This window comes from Gekko japonicus, unplaced genomic scaffold (genome assembly GCF_001447785.1).
Source record: "Gekko japonicus isolate JY-2015 unplaced genomic scaffold, Gekko_japonicus_V1.1 scaffold4118, whole genome shotgun sequence".
NCBI lineage: Eukaryota > Metazoa > Chordata > Lepidosauria > Squamata > Gekkonidae > Gekko > Gekko japonicus.
The window spans coordinates 40,795-46,892 of record NW_015168163.1 but is presented as its reverse complement, the minus strand read 5'-3'; positions in this window follow the sequence as shown (position 1 = coordinate 46,892).

Sequence of the window (6,098 nt, the reverse complement as noted above, 5' to 3'; positions counted from 1 at the left end):
AACTGCTGAACTACTGACCTTCCACAGCCTGCAGTTCAGCGTCTTAACCACTTGAGCCACCGCAGCTCCTCTTTATGCTTAGGGATCTATAAAGACATTAATATAATGCAAACAGCGATGAGAGTAGTGCCTGTAGTTCAGGCGAATGGTATTTGATATAGTTCATCGGAAGTATATCAATTTCCTAAAACAACTGTAATAAGTAGAAATACGATTTCTGAGAAACTCTCTCTTCAAAGAAACTCTGTTGCCCATTCTTCATGTACAGTTTATTTTCATCATTTAACCACTTATTTACTTTAGTTCCACAATTTGTATTCTGCCTTTCTGCCCAACCCGGACTACCAAGGTAGCTAACAATTAAATCAAAACATTATTAAAAACATACAAACAATTAAAACTAGAACAAAAATACATATTAAAAACACATAAAACAATTATTAAAACATAGGGCAAGAAGGAGGGATCATTAAGAGAATGCTACAAGAAACAAAAAAGTCTTCACCCACTGGTGGAAAACAGAAGAGGACAGACAAATATCCCTGGGGAGAAAGTGTCATAGTTTTGATACCCTGGCAGAGAAAGCACTTTCTTGAGTTGCCACCCACCTATCTCTGAAGGCAGGAGCACCTGAAGCAGGGCCTAAGACGATGACCCTAGTGGTCAGGCAGGTTTGTATGGGAGTAGGTAGCAGGTGTGCTGGTCCCAAACCATATAGGGATTTAAAGGTCAACAGCAGCACCTTGAATTGGACCCAGAAACAAATTGAGAGCCAGTGTAGATGGGCCAAGACTGGAGCGATATGATCCCTGTGACCCAGTTCAGGCAACATCCTGGCTGCAGCATTCTGTAGCAGCTGAAGTTTCTGAGCACTTTTCAAGGGCAGCCCCACATACAGTGCAGTGCACTAATCTACACTTACTATCAGGGTACGTACCGCAGTAGCCAGATCATTTCTCAATGATATCTCAATGAAGCTGCCATTAAAGGTAAAGGTAAAGGTTCCCTTGCTCGAAAGCCAGTCGAATCCGACTCTAGGGTTGCGGTGCTCATCTCCGTTTCAAAGCCGAAGAGCCAGCGCTGTCCGAAGACGTTTCCGTGGTCATGTGGCCGGCATGACTAAACACCAAGGCGCACGGAACGCTGTTACCTTCCCACCGAAGTGGTACCTATTTATCTACTTGCAATTTCTTGCTTTCGAACTGCTAGGTTGGCAGGAGCTGGAACTAGACAGGAGCTCACCCTGTCTTGCGGCACCCGGGTCTTGAACTGCTGAACTACTGACCTTCCACAGCCTGCAGTTCAGCGTCTTAACCACTTGAGCCATTAACACCTTGTTAATGTACATTAAAATATGGGACTGTTGTGTAAGACACTATACATTTCCGCTGAACAGCAACATTAAACAGCATATTTTCTAAACCCCCCCCCCTTTCTGGTATTTTTGTATTTGTGTGTGTGTGCACACGCGCCTGCACCTTGAAGTCGTGGTGACCTCTGGTGACTCCTACTGGGGCATGGAGGACGTTCAGAGAAGTGGCTTGATAGCCTGCCTCTGGCCTCCTGGCCCTGGCATTCTCTGGAGGTCTCCCACCCAAATACTTGCTAGGGTTGGCCCTGCTTACCTTCTGAGAGCTGATGCGATTGGCTTATCTGGGCTATTCAGGTCAGGGTCAACATTTAGCATATTTTCTACATAGCTTTAAATCTAGTAAGTATGGTTAATTTCTTTATTCTTCTTCTAAAATATTATCTAGTGTAATTATCCAGAGAATTAAATTCTAGCCTAAAGTGGGAACCAACCTGAGGAGGGAAAGAACATAATACTAAAGAATATCAATGCGAATTATTAGCAGTGTTGCCTGCACACATAATGCAAGCAGGTACAGTCAGGTTAAGCAGAGTCCAAGGTTGATGTTATGCTTATAAGTGCAGTACAGTAATGTATACATAGAAAATGAGCTGGGGCAGTAGTACCATGCAGCTACAGAATTGAGCTTGGACTTGGAAAACTTATGTCAGAGGGACCAGCTGTTATGTGCAAATGCATATATAAGAGCTTTTTGGTTTAGAAAGCAGCTTCTGATGACTGAGCATAGAGAAAGACGGGAGAAAGAACATTTAACCACCCATTTTCTCACTTCTAATCATACTGCTGTCTTTTCTCGTCTTCAGAGTTTCACCTACATGTTTGCAGAGGCAAAGAACATATCAGGAGTCTTTAACAAAACTTATCAGGAGTCTCCACCCAATTTATTCACAGGGCTGCAGCGAACACAATGTGAAACACAATCATACATGGGGAATGGCATCGTATACGAATGCGATTAATGTCTCAAATAAAATCCATGTTGACTAGAAAGTACATTTTAAAAATCCACATTAACAACATTCATAAGTGCCATGCTATAAACTAAAAAGCATTCTTAGCATCACTTCTGAAAATGTTCATCCATTCAATAGGCTTCATGGGCCAAACATCATTCATTTAACCCTCTCGCCAACTTCCTCAGAATACTTTATTCCTAAATAGCTCCACTGAAATAACTGAAGACTGAATGGTAATCAAAAGCACCAGTGATTGCTGACTTCAGTGAGAATTTTACAAAATAAATAAGGGATGCCCACCTTCTGGATAGCAAACAAACAAACAACCCCCCCACACACACACACACGCAATATACCGTTTCTGTCTCTACGTAAATCCTAGACAGCTATGTTGTTTGAATTATGGCTTGCATTTATATTTTTAAGGGGACGTGACCATTGCATCTTTGTCTTAGGATGCCTTTGGTACATAATTAAATTGGCATCACATCTTCCTCAGCTCAATCTTAAAATATTAAAAATCTGCAGAATGGGATTTTCAACCATGCCCAACAACATATTTTTCTCCGCTTCCCCCTTTTTTTGTTGCTGTTTTGTTTTGCTTGATATCCAGCCTGAATTCTGGCAAACTCAAGTTTGTTCACTATTTGGTAGTCTTCTGTTTATTTAATTTCCTTTCTTTATATCATGCCTTTCACCCCAATGGGGACCCAAAGTGGCTTACATCGCTCTCCTCTCCTCCGTTAGATCCTCACGACAACCCTATGAGGTAGGTTAGACTGAGAGTGTGTGACCGGCCCAGGGTCACCCAGCAAGCTTCCATAGTAGAATGAGGATTTGAACCTGGGTTTCCCAGATCCTAGTGTGACACTTTTTATCACTACATCACACTGGCTCTCCTAGTCCTAATGAACAAAAATGTATTCTACTATTGCATTTAGTGGTACCTGTCCAAGGGCAAGACAATGGAAGGACTACCATGCTGGACTATACAAAGGCATCATGCCTCAGAATTCACCTTTGAATGACGGGGTATCCTTGGATCAGTGTTTCAAATTCTCAAATCCTCAAATTACTTTTTTCTGTAGAGGACTGGTTTAATATGTTGGCACAGGAGTGGTAGACACAGTCCTTCTGCCTCTAGGTCTACCTTTCTTCATGGCTCAAAGAGAATCCATTCTATGTCCCCAAAACAAAATATTTGGCAAAATGCCACCCAAAGTAGTAAACACTTCTATGAATATATAACTGGGAACCACCAGAAACATAACAAGAGAAAGCAGGATGAACCGTAACACTTTTTATTTTGTCCTTCCTGCTTTCTTTTTTATGTTGAGCCCACATTTTGTAAAGCTAGATCACATTTTAGGGATTTTTAGCTGGCCCCAATAATGGTACTAGTGGCCACGGTGGCTCAGAGGTTAAGACTCTGAGCTGCAGATCAGAAGGTCTGTAGCTTGGCAGTTCGAGACCCTAGTGCCACATGACAGAGTGAGCTCCCGTCTCTGGCCAGCCTAGCAGTTTGAAAGCAAGAAATTACAAGTAGATAAATAGGTACCACTTCAGTGGGAAGGTAAGAGTGTTCTGTGCACCTTGGCGTTTAGTCATGCTGGCCACACGACCTCGGAGAAGTCTTCGAACAGCACTGGCTCTTCGGCTTGGAAACTGAGGTGAGCATTGCTCCCTAGAGTTGGAGTCGACCGGCTTTTGAGCAAGGGAAACCTTTACCTTTTTAATAATAGTACTATGATACAGCTCCAGGTTGCACATGATTTTTACGGGAGCCAATGAGGAGAGATCAAATGAATAGTTTTGGATCATCATTGTATGTTCGCTAACCACAGAACAGATATGATGTATGTGCTTACTGTGACAGATTTAGGAAAGGGCTTAAAAGGCAGGCTTTGCACACACAAAAAATGTACTTTGTTAAATTGCTGTATTAGCATTATATTTCATCTTAAATAGCTGTGACTTCCTTGAGTCTCTGGGTAAAAATAAAAGGAGTAAGAAATAATAGTGATATTATGGTGGGGGTCTGCTATAGACCACCAAGCCAGGCAGAGGATTTGGATGAGACACTCCTAGAACAGATTACAAAGTTCTCAAAGAGATGGGACATGGGGGTCATGGGAGATTTCAATTACCTGGATATGTGTAAAAATGAAAGATCCAATAAAATCCTAATAAATTCCTAACTTGTCTTGCTGACAACTATTTTCCAGAAAGTGGAGAGGAAAACAAGGGGATCTGCTATCTTGGACTTGATTCTTACCAACAGGGAAGTCCTATGAGGAAAGGTTGAATGAGCTGGGTATGTTTAACATGGACAGAAGACAACTGAGAGGTGATATAATCATCTCCTAGTACTTGAAGAGCTGTTATATAGAAAACTGTGCAGAGTTGTTTTCTGTTGCCCCAGAAGGTCAGACCAGAACCAATGGGTTGAAATTAAATCAAAAGAACTTTCAACTAAACATTAGGAAGAACTGCCTAACAGTTAGAACGGTTCCTCAGTGGAACAGGAGGTGGTGGGCTCTCCTTCTTTGGAGGTTTTCAAACAGAGGCTAGATGGCCATCTGACAGCAATGCAGATTCTGTGAACTTAGGCAGATCATGAGAGGGAAGGCAGGAAGGGTTGCCTCAGTGCTTAGTTCTCATGGTCCTTTTTTACATGCCCAGGGAAACGCTGATCACCACTTCGCAGCCAGGAAGCAATTATTCTCTAGACCAGTTTAGCCAGGGATCCTGGAGGTTTTGGGGTTGTTGTTGTTTTTTTTTGCTATCTTCTGGGCATGGAGCAAGGGTATCACTGGGGGTGTGGGGGGTAGGTGTTTGTAAATTTCCTGTATTGTGCAGGGGGTTGGCCTAGATGACCCTCAAGGTCCCTTCCAACTCTTTGATTCTAGGAAGTGAATGACATCAGTGTGAAATTAGTAACCACCTTTTAGTTTTTAAAAAACTTACCTGCTTAAAGCTGGAAACTTTAGTTGGACTTTGCTTTGGTAAACATAATTCTATTGTCAGTCTATCCAAAGGCCATTTTTAATGAGAGATACTGTGTGCTGAAGAGAAACTATTTAGCCAATCTTGCAAAGCTATTATGAAGAAGCAACTAAAGCAGCTAAAACTTTTCATAACTTCCTGTAAAGCTATGCTTTCAGTTAGTAAAACTATATTGTGGTCCTCTAGAGTGTGAAGCTACATTTGATTATATCTTATCAGTGTTTAGCAGATTGTTTTCCTAACTAAATAGCTGAAATTTTTTCGCTACCCTAGAAAAGTCTAGTGTTACACATATAAACTTTGGGGTCTTTTATGTGCTGTTTTAGCTATATGGAATAGGGGTGTACAGCCAAAACAAAGATTCAGTGGTTTTTTGATCCAGATATATTGGTGCCAAAAAATAATGGTATTCCCAGTTGCCTGGGTTCTACTACGGTATTCATATCCAGGGTTTTTTTTTTTGGGGGGGGTCTGTTATTTTTCAGCTCCATTGTTCCTTATGGGGAATATTTATGGGGGGCTGGGGGGTATTTTTAAAGGTATTGGCACCCAAAATTGCAAGGGAGCTGCTCATGCTTGCCCTTTAAATAACCCCCATATTCCAGGTCAATTAGACCAACAGGTCCAGTTCTAAGGGCCACTAACCATCCTCCATTGATTCCTATGGTGGGGGGGGGGAGGCACAAAAATGTAAAACCCAAGAATCTTCCCATAGGAACACTCTTGGAAACTATTGATAAGCCTAACCAATGTAAAACATGAGA